This window comes from Triticum aestivum, chromosome 3A (assembly GCF_018294505.1).
Source record: "Triticum aestivum cultivar Chinese Spring chromosome 3A, IWGSC CS RefSeq v2.1, whole genome shotgun sequence".
NCBI classification, from domain to species: domain Eukaryota; kingdom Viridiplantae; phylum Streptophyta; class Magnoliopsida; order Poales; family Poaceae; genus Triticum; species Triticum aestivum.
In genome coordinates this window covers 51,780,707-51,791,890 of record NC_057800.1, presented here as the reverse complement: position 1 = coordinate 51,791,890, position 11,184 = coordinate 51,780,707, and the positions used below count along the sequence as shown (strand labels likewise).

At 51.0% G+C, this 11,184-nt stretch overlaps 1 pseudogene; it reads right to left on the bottom strand.

Moving 5' to 3' along the window:
* Positions 1–478: 478 nt before the first annotated feature.
* On the bottom strand, positions 479–1,487 carry LOC123056743 (uncharacterized; annotated as a pseudogene).
* Positions 1,488–11,184: the final 9,697 nt, after the last annotated feature.

The window sequence follows — 11,184 nt, the reverse complement described above, 5'->3', positions numbered from 1 at the left end:
CGATGATCGTTGTTGATAACATTTGTGCCGGGTTCGCTTTGTGGAAGCTAGCTAGCTAGGGCTAGACTAGGTGGGGTGGAGGAGGATAGTTTCTTCGGGGTTTTTTGGTGGTCCGTTTGAAGATGATCGGAGAGGGGGAGGATTCAAATTTAGTAGGGGTAATAAGGTCATTGCCCTGATTTTCGCCTGGTCGGGACGATTTGTTCAACGACCTATATTTTGGTACGAGGGAGTATATAACAAGTCTGGATCCCAAGTTTGTGCTTGAAAACATATGTAATCCTGCCTCGAGCCGCAGAAGCTGACCCCGTATTCATTGAGGTTTTCCAGATTAAAACTAGATAATTTTGGCAATTCCTGGCATACCATGTGATTTCACGCATTCACCTTTCTTTCATTCTGGACCTTCTGGTGCATGGACATGCCGTGCAAAGTGTATAGAAGATTTGATACTGCAGTCTGCAGGAGCAACAAGGCTTCAAAATATATTCAAGACCACTGCAATGATAATAGCAAATATTGTTGCAGCAAATGTTATCGCTACAGTCCAATCTAGCACGGTGGTGGCTGCAGCAAGGCCGACACTGGTCAAGTTCGGCTTGATGGGGACCACCATGAGAGCAAACCCGGACATAAAGGCTGAGGTGATTAATATGATTTGGGAGATTCAGTCTTCCCATGAAGGAACCCTCCAAAGATGGCGATGATCGCCATAAAAGACCATATTGTGATTTTGACACCCCCCCCCCCCCTCTCCGCCTTCCACTTGAGGTGCGCCTCTTGGTACTCACTGGTGTTATTGTCCTGGGATGCTGCACGGCCAACACAGTGCTCCATGAAAATGTGGACAGCGGCTGCAAAAACCCAAGGGGCGAATGCTGCTAAGATGGCGAACTCAACTATAGCAAAAACCTCTGCAAGAACTGCACAGGCTAGCAGCAAATGCATGAAGATAATCGCCAGCCACATGCATTTGATGATACATCCTCTGAGCCTTGGACTGTTGATCTCTAGTACCTTAGCACGGATCTCCATGGGGAGCAGACTCTAGATTGAAGTAGTGAACACCAAGAAGATGGCTACAAGAATAGCGCTTCCGGTCTTCCCTGAACCACCAGTTACATTGTAATTGACCACCAAGGCAACCACACCTCCAATAGCAGAGCTGCTGATGGCCGACACCAACTTAAAGGTAGCCTCCAACTGCTATTCTGTCTGAATCTTCCAAAAGCAACAGTGTTGGGGACCGACAGCAATGAGGTTGGTCAAAAATTGAATCGCCATCTAGAGGCTCTTCTGTTTTGCTGCAAGGCGAGAGTTGTTGGCTGCACACAGTCGCTTCAGTGAAAGCATAGGACATGGACGAGGGAAGCAGTTCCAAACTGAACGTCCACGATCCGCATCTCTCGTGCGAGTAAGCGCGGTTTGCAGACGCACCTGACGAGCAGCCTGGTCGTCTTGGCAAGTGGCCGCTGCATGCGGCACATCTCCGCCGATGGTGCCGCCCTCAGCAACAAGGCATGGCGATGCATGACCTCAAGACTGGCTGGCAGGCGTCCAGCTCGGGGCAGCGCGGTATATCGGATCGGTCGTCGGCGACCAGATTCTCTGTGTTCGACCATCCCCGTCTTGGATGTCGATCTCGTCTTCCCGCGAGCCTTCCCCAGTTACCCACTGTTGAGATGTAGATAACATATGTGTATTTCTTGTACAACAAGCCCTCCTCCTTCCATGTATAGTCGAGGACGTGGCTACCCTTTGTACTTATATATACGTGCATATTGCACCCGATCAATACATCGTGAGTTGCATAATTCTCTACATGGTATCAGCCTTAGTCCGATCCACCCTCCCTTAGCGCGTCGCGTCGCCTCCCAGCCGCCACCGCTTCCCTACGCCCGCGTCGCCGAACCCTCGCCGCCGCCGTAGCTCTCCCTCCCGCGTCGATGGCTCCCTGCCGCCGCTCCTCTCGCAAACCCTCCCACGCTGCCGCTCGCGATCCCTTCTTCTCGTCGCTAGCCGCACTCAACCCAAACCCTAACACCCTCGCTACCCGCTGCCATCTACCCAAACCCGCCCCGGCCGCCGCCTAACCCTAGCCGCACCTAAACCCTAGCCATGTCGGGTTCCAACCTTCTTTCCGACCGGTCCGCCGCCTCCACCCCTCCCGTGGTGAAGCCGCCGAACCCCTTCGACTCTTCCTCCGGCTCCTCCACCGCCACCCTTCCCGATCCCGCCTACATCCGTGATGTTCCCATCGAACGTCGCGTCCCGGTGATCCTCTCCCACAAAGAGGCGAACTTCTATGCTTGGAAGACATACTTCAAGCTCCTCTTTCGTGAGTATAATCTGCAGGATCACATCGACGGCACCGCCAACCTCTTCGTCCTCAACCGCGACGCCGACTGGCTGGCGATCGACGCCACCATCATCCGGTGGCTCTTTCTCACCGTGTCCAAAGACATCTTCCATACTGTCGTTCGCGACAAGGACGATGCATGCACGGTGTGGAACAAGATCGTCGGTCTCTTCACCGACAACAAGCTCCAACGGATCGTCTTCCTGCAGCAGGAGTTCTTCGGGTGTCATCAAAACGACTCCTCCATTGACGACTACTGCATGCGTCTCAAGACCCTCTCCGACGAGCTCAATGACATCGGCTTCAAGGTGGGCGATGAGTTGCTCCTCTCCACCCTCACCGCCGGCCTCAATGAGGATCTCGGCAACGCTGCCACCAACCTCACACTCATGGCGAACCCTACCTACGAGCGGGCGGTGGCTTATCTTCGTCTCGAGGAACGCCGGTTGAAGCATCTTCGCTCCTGTGCCGTTCACACCGCCTTCGCCGCCGGCTACTCACGCGGTGGCCCTCCGCCCTCGGGTGCTCCCCCCGGCTTCCCCGCGCCGTTCCAGGCGCCCCGGCCACCGACTGCTTCAGCGCCAAACGGCGCCTACGGCGTCCCGTACCAGCAGCGGCCACCGGTCCCTGGTGCCCCTGCGGCTCTTCCTCAACACTTGCCGCAGCAGCCGCAGCAACAGCAGCCGCGCCAGCGACGCCGTGGCCGCGGTAAAGGTCAACAGCTGCAGCAACAGCCGCGCGCCGGGCCCGTCCACCAGCAGCAGCAGCCGACACCACCTTGGGGGGGTGGCCACAACCCCTGGACCGGGGTTGTGCACGCCTACACTATGCCCGTGCCCCCCCCCCCCCCCCGCTCCAAGCCTCCTCGGTCCCGGTCCTTCCGGGCATCAGGCCTTCTTCGCCGGTCAGCAAACCGGCCCGGTCGCTCCATCAACCTACTACGCTCCTGCTCCGGTTGGCTATGGGGGGCCAACCGCTAGCAATGGCGTGACCGGCTACTCGGGCTACCCTGCGCCAGCTTCTTATGATCCGGCTCTGCTTGCTGCTCTTCATCAACAGCCTCCGACCGGGGCTTACTCCGGCGGTGGTGACTGGTTCATGGACACCGGTGCATCTTCGCACATGGCCGCTTACCCGGGTAACCTCTCCTCCGTGTCTCCTATTCACACTTCTTCTCGTATCATTGTCGGTAATGGTGCTGGTCTTCCTATCACTCATATTGGTTCCACAAGTTTTCCTTCCAACTCTAGGCCACTTTATCTCAATAATGTTCTTGTGTCTCCCGAGCTTATTCAGAATCTAGTTTGTGTTCGTAAACTTTCTCGTGATAACTCTGTAACTGTGAATTTGACGAAGTTGGTTTTTCTGTTAAGGACGCCCTCACACGGATGGTTCTTCACCGCTGTGACAGTCCCGGCGATACATACTCCGTCCAGCCTCCATCATCTTCACCTGTTGGACCAGTTGCACTTTCCGCCGGCGTTGATCTCTGGCACACACGTCTCGGTCATCCTAGCTCCACCGCTCTTCGTCATATTATTAGGGATTTTTCTTTTACATGTAATAAAACTGATGCGCACTCTTGTCACGCATGCCGTCTGGGCAAACATGTTCGCCTTCCCTTTAGTACTTCATCCACAGTTGCGTCGTTACCTTTCGAGTTAATCCATAGTGATGTTTGGACCTCTCATGTTGCTAGTAACACTAGTTTTTCATATTATCTTGTTATCTTGGATGACTTTTCTCATTTTGTGTGGACCTTTCCATTACGTAAGAAGTCCGATGTTGCTGCCACTCTCACGGCTTTCTACTCTTATGTAGCCACACAATTCGGTCGTCCCATTCTAGCTTTGCAAACTGACAACGGGAAAGAATTCGACAACACTACCATCCGCAACCTTCTCTCCACACATGGCACTGTTTTCCGTCTTACCTGTCCATACACCTCACAGCAGAACGGTCGGGCCGAACGCATCCTTCGCACTCTCAACGACTGCGTCCGCACCCTCCTTTTCCATGCCTACATGCCACCCCGCTTCTGGCCTGACGCTCTCGCTACTGCCACTCTCCTCATAAACCTTCGTCCATGTCGTACCCGGTGGAACTTCACACCTCACCACCTTCTCTTCGGGTCTCCTCCTTCATACGACGGTCTTCGTATATTTGGTTGTCTCTGTTACCCTAGTATTGTCGCCACCACTCCTCATAAACTTGCTCCTCGTTCCCTTCCATGTGTCTTCCTTGGTTACCCGGCTAACACCAAAGGCTATAGATGCTATGACCCGGTTTCCCACCATGTCATCACATCCCGGCATGTTTATTTCGACGAGTTGTCTTTTCCTTTTAAACAGGAACAGCAGGAGGCTTCTTCCTCGGCGCCCGGTCCCTCCTTGGCCGACCCTATCCGCCCTGGTTTAACCACCCGGCGTAGGGCGCCCCCTGGACGTGCGGCGCTTCGGCTCCTGCCCGCCGCTTCATCAGCTGCGCCGGCCTCCGAGCCGGCCTCCCAGCCGGCATCCGAGCCGGCCTCCGGGCCGGCCTCTTCGGCTGCTTCATCGCCGGGCTTCGCGCCGGCCTCTGCGCCGGTCTCCCCGGCTTCGTCGACTTCACCGGCCACTGGGTCGGCTCGCTCGCCGGAGTCGTCATCCTCTGTCCCGGCTTCTTCACAGCCGGGCGCGTCGCCGACATCTTCACCACCAGGCTCGGCGCCTTCTCCGGTAGAGGCTGCTGTGCCACCGCCTGCTGGCCCTGTCACGCGGTCACGGCTAGGCGTCCATCGGCCCAGCACTTGCTACCCACCGGACGTGTACACCTGCATCGCTTCGACTTCTTCATCGCCATCACCCGTGCCGACCTCCGCCCGTTCCGCGCTTCGTGACCCCATGTGGTTCGCCGCGATGAAGGAGGAGTTTGATGCATTGCAACGCAATCACACCTGGCAGCTCGTCCCCCGTCCTCCTCAGGCCAACGTCATTACCGGGAAGTGGGTGTTCAAACACAAGTTTCATCCGGATGGTACTCTCGACCGACACAAGGCTCGTTGGGTCGTTCGCGGTTTTCGTCAACGAGCAGGTGTTGACTTCACCGACACCTTCGCCCCGGTTGTCAAACCCGGCACGATTCAGACTGTTCTTCAGCTCGCGGTCTCTCGCTCATGGCCTGTGCACCAGATGGATGTTTCGAATGCTTTTCTTCATGGTCACCTTGAGGAACAGGTGTTCTGTCAGCAGCCGACTGGATTTGTTGATGAGTCTTCTCCGGATCATGTGTGCTTGCTCTCTCGGTCTTTGTACGGTCTTAAGCAAGCTCCTCGCGCCTGGTACCAGCGCATCGCAGCTTTTCTCACTCAGCTTGGCTTCCGCTCCACTCGCTCCGATGCTTCACTGTTTGTCTACCACCAGGGTGATGCTACTGCCTACCTTCTGCTCTATGTTGACGACATCATCTTGACACCATGCTCGCCTGCTCTTCTTCAACAGCTCACCGATCGTCTTCGTGCTGAATTTGCCATTAAGGATCTAGGTCCTCTGCACTATTTTCTCGGGATCGAGGTTCTTCGTCGAGCAGATGGCTTCTTTCTTCATCAGCGGAAGTATGCTCATGAGCTTCTGGATCGTGCCGGGATGCTTAACTGCAAACCGGCTGCCACACCTGTTGATACGAAGGCCAAGCTCTCCGCCACAGATGGTTCTCCTGCTTGAGATGCTCCCTTCTACAGGTCGATTGTTGGTGCTCTTCAATACCTCACTCTTACTCGTCCAGAGCTCCAGTACGCTGTGCAGCAGGTTTGCCTCCATATGCATGCTCCACGTGATGCTCACTGGACCGCGGTCAAGCGCATTCTGCGCTACATCCGTGGCACCTTGGATCTTGGATTGTCACTTCAGGCTTCATCATCTTTGGACATGACTGCTTATTCTGACGCCGATTGGGCCGGCTGCCCTGACACGCGCCGCTCGACCTCTGGTTATTGCGTCTATCTTGGACCATCTCTCATCTCCTGGTCATCCAAACGGCAGCCTGTTGTATCCCGCTCCAGTGCTGAAGCAGAGTACCGCGCCGTTGCCAACGTCGTCGCCGAGTGTTCCTGGCTTCGTCAGCTGTTGCATGAGCTTTTGTCTCCGGTTGACAAGGCTACGATTGTCTACTGTGACAATGTTTCTGCGGTCTACCTCTCCGCCAACCCGGTTCATCATCGACGCACCAAGCACATTGAGATTGATATCCACTTTGTTCGGGAACAGGTCGCTTTGGGTCATGTGCGCGTGCTACATGTACCTACGTCCCAACAGTTTGCTGACATCATGACCAAGGGCTTGTCTACTGCGTCTTTTGAGGAGTTCCGATCCAGTTTTTGCGTCGACCGTGGTGCCGCTTCGACTGCGGGGGGGTGTTGAGATGTAGATAACATATGTGTATTTCTTGTACAACAAGCCCTCCTCCTTCCATGTATAGTCGAGGACGTGGCTACCCTTTGTACTTATATATACGTGCATATTGCACCCGATCAATACATCGTGAGTTGCATAATTCTCTACACCCACCTCGAGGTGAGTTTGAGGGGCGGCCCGCAGGATCTATGCTTCTCGGTGTCTGTCCCCTTCCTAGGCAGACGACCGCTGGTGGTGGCTGCAGCCTGCAGATCCACATCTCGTTCTTCCTCTTTTTTAAAGAAAATATATAAGGGGGCATGGGCCATCGAGTTTGTGAGCTCGAGCTCACCCTTTACCACAGTAAAATCCAAAATATTTGTCTAAAAAAAGTGAAATCCGAAATATACTAGCAGTACTATTTAAAAAAAACTCGCAATAAACATCGATGCGTGTTTTGCATGTGTGCAAAATTTTACAATGAAATGTTGTCTGGACAGAAAAAAAATCAATGCTCCAAAAACATCGTTTTTGAAAGCATTTTGGAGCTTTGATTTTGTTTTTTCGCCGAGACCTCTATGCATGTCATTCCATTACAAAAAATTTCATGCATGTGAAATGCACACCAATGTTTGCTGCCAAAAAATTCAGATTCTTTAAATAAAGATGATATATTTTTTTCCAGATTTTACTGTGACAAAGAGTGCATGTGAGCTCGAGCAGACAAGAGCAACTTCACACGTTTCTGTTTTCTTGATATACTATCCAAGAATGGGACATCGGCACGACTAAAAAATTAAATTCAAGGCCAATGAGTCTTTTGCACCGGCTTCAAAATGAAATTGGGGCAAGGGAGCCGGTCGCAGCTGGCCCTTCAAGAAGAGAGAGTCGACTCAGATTCCTTTGCCTCAGGTTGTAATATGTTGTTACAATAGCACAGGGTTTTGCAAGTATGTTATCTTTTGTGTTTATAGATGAAAAAAATCGAACTGGTGACCGAATTTCTTATATTCTAAAGTTACAAATATGCTAACTCATAATATTAATGGGGGTCATGGTAGAGATTGGAATTTATTCACATATGTGCCTTTTCTCGTTAAGCAAATAAACTCTAAATATCCTAACTTGATATAAAATCCAATTGCTAAATGATGCTATTTAAAATGATGTTGCTCTAATACACATCTGATATTAAAAGTGAATAATGCTTAGCAACAAAAAATTAAACACCTATGCATTTAAGAGTTTAGTTGATAAGAGCATATCGGGCGCCCTATATCCGTCTCAAACGCCCGAACAAGTTGTTCGGACACTGGCTGGTCACAAAAACTGACCCAACTGGAGCTCTTAAACGGGCCCCAAACGCCCGGGCTGACCGGCACCTCTCATGTCCGTCTCAAATGTAGGACGGATATGAGGCGGCTCGGGCGTGTCCGCCACGTTAACCTGGCCCACCCTGACCCCACAAAATTCCCCGTCCGAAAAAAAATCCTAGCTCACTCTGCTCCGCTCCATGACACTCCCATTTCCCCAATCCGGCCAATCCCTAGCGTCGGCGAGCATGTCCAGCACCGGCACCCACTCCAATACCTAGCAACGTCAAGCATTTCCGTATGTGGATGTGTGTTATTCGTCAGAAAGGCCATATATTAAGTATCGCACGTCCTTACAAAGACAACCGTATGTGGATGTTTTCAATTCCATGATATAATTGTTTTCGTTTTTGAAACTGATTTTGAAAAGAAAAAAAATCTTAGATTAGAAAATATAATAGATTACCATTTTTTTTATAAATACTCGGTTTCTCGACTATTCAAACCACCTTTTCACATTGTCACTTAATTCTATCAAATAAAAACTTTAGAGGATTAAACCTAAATGTACCGACCCATGTAATTTCCCCTTAGGCGATTTGACCTCTATTCTGCGCTGAGGAAAATTCCTAATCTACGCTCACTGGTCAAATAGCCCCCCCCCCCCCCCCCCCCCTATATCCATGGCATGTGTGTAGATGGACCAAGGCCCGTCACTGGTTTTCATGGCCGACCCTTATCTTTTTCGTGGGTTTTCTGTTCAGGTTAGGTTACTTTCGGGTATTTTTCCATGGTTTTTCTTTTTCCCTGACTTTTCTTTTTTATTTTCGTTATGATTTTATAAACATATTTGAATGTGCATAGTCGAACTTTTTAAAATACAGGATGGTTTTTCATTTTAAATTTTAATTATAAATAAGATATATTTTGTATACATGGATACTTTTTAATATACGATGAATATTTTCAAAATACAGGATCAACTCTTTTCAAATGCATGATGATTATTACTCGAGGCAAAATAACCAATGGGTAACATAATTTTTTATCATGGGCATACAGGTAAAAATCATTGAGTTATAAATTTAGGTAATCTTTACATTTTAAATATATTTCTTATCTTAGAATAAATGCAGGTCTCTCATGTTGCACTAAGTTAGAGGAACTTTTTTACTATATACTATATAGCTATGCATTCCCATGTGGGTGGGTGCCTTGTGTTTCCACCCACCCACATACGAGCCCTTAACAATGAACAGAGCCTCGTGGGTGCCTTGTGTTTCCACCCGGCGGCTGCTGTGTACGGCCGCAATTCCCCACTCCTCCCAAAGGAAACACACCTCGTCTCGGATAGAATTTGTTCCATTCTTTCCTTCCACAAGAAAGAAAAGGATCGATTTCACGCAGTGTAACCAGCCAGACGAATGTTTTTCTGCGCTCCGATCCTGTGCATATGACCCTCATTTTCTTCCACCGCCCATTTGATTGTGTTTGCGTCTCCTGGAAGTAATAAGAAGACCGCCATTGCTACTGGTGGTGTAGCTCAAGCTGATAGCTAGCAATGATGCCAATCAAACCAGGACTGTTGGCTTCTTGGAATGATTTACACTTTTCCTAAAGCATATCTAGATGGGTTTTAGGTATTGCACATCTAACCTCTATGTTATTGATTTTATGCTAGATTTATGCAAGCGTTTTCTTTTGTCTTTTATTTTTCTTTCTTATTTGATTGAGTCATTTAGATGCCTAATAATTAGGACATATCTAAACGTGCCCTAGACAGATCTAAAAGTACATCTTTGCATTTCTACTGTGTCCGGAGTTATTATTGGACACGGCCAGTTGCGGGTGCTTCGACGAGCAGCAAGAGAGCGGCACCTAGGCCGCCGTGAATGTGAACAGTAAAACATGTGCCATTGAGCCTGAGCTCCACAACAACTTTTCCCGTGCTGCTTGCTACATCTTTGCATATCTACTGTGTCCGGAGTTACTACCGACTCGGCGCGGTTGCGGCCCTACGAGGAGCAGCGACGGACAGCGGCACCTTGGCCGCCGTGCATCGGTTTACCTTGGCCCGGGCGTGCTAATCGAGGACGGCGCCAAGGATGACACCGACGTGCTCCCGGTGGGGGCTAAATTTCGTGTTTTGACCATTTTCTGAAACCTATTCAAGATTTGACCTTAGTTTGAAAAAATTTAGAGATCTGATCCTTTTGTTACCGCCAGGGACCTTGGTGGTAGGGTATAACAGCCTACCGCCAAGGTCCCTGGCGGTAGGGTTGCATGCCATACCGTCAAAAACCTCCTAAGTATTGACCACAGTGCGTGCTCGTGCCTACCGCCAAACACCTTGGCGATAGAGTTGTGCAGACTACCGCCAGTCCGGTTGGCGGTAGCGATGTTTCCTACCGCCAAAATCCATGACGGTAGGCTGTTAGACCCTACCGCCATGGACTCTGGCGGTAGCAAAAAGGCCAGATCTCGATTTTTTTTTCAAACTAGGGTCAAATCTCGAATAGGTTTCAAAAAAGGATCAAAACACAAAATTTTACCCTCGGTGGGTTCTGCGCCATGGCCAATGTTGATTTCTCGTGGAAGTCCTTGTATGTAGTAGAAACAAAGGCCACTAGTAGTCAAATAAATGACAAAGAGAATGAAGCATGTCGGGGGTTTGGTGCGTCATATGCCAACGGATGGCTTATTATGGTGGGGGCGAGTAGAACGTCGCCGGTGCCTGGAAACGGGATGAGGCGAAGACATGCACGCCGGCGAATCTTACCCAGCTTCAAGGCTCTCCGGGGAGATAATACCCCTACTGCTGCTCTGCGGGGTCTCCGCATGATCACTATGGTCAAGTGTTTACATGGTTGTTCCTTGAGCTGTGTCTGGTGGTAGGAGAGGGCAAGGCTAGCTCTCTCCCTCTATCTGGTGTGGTATAGAACTACTGGGATCCAACCCTTTGCATGGGTGCCCTGGGGGGTTTATATAGGCCTACCCCCAGGGGTACAATGGTAATTCGACTGGGCGCGGGCCTAGCCGTCAGTGCCTCCGACCTCCGGCTTCTCCGCCGACCGCTGGGGCCCGCCGACTGGTGGGCCCCGCCGACTGGTCTGGTACGGAGCCGACAGGCCGCGTCCGCCCG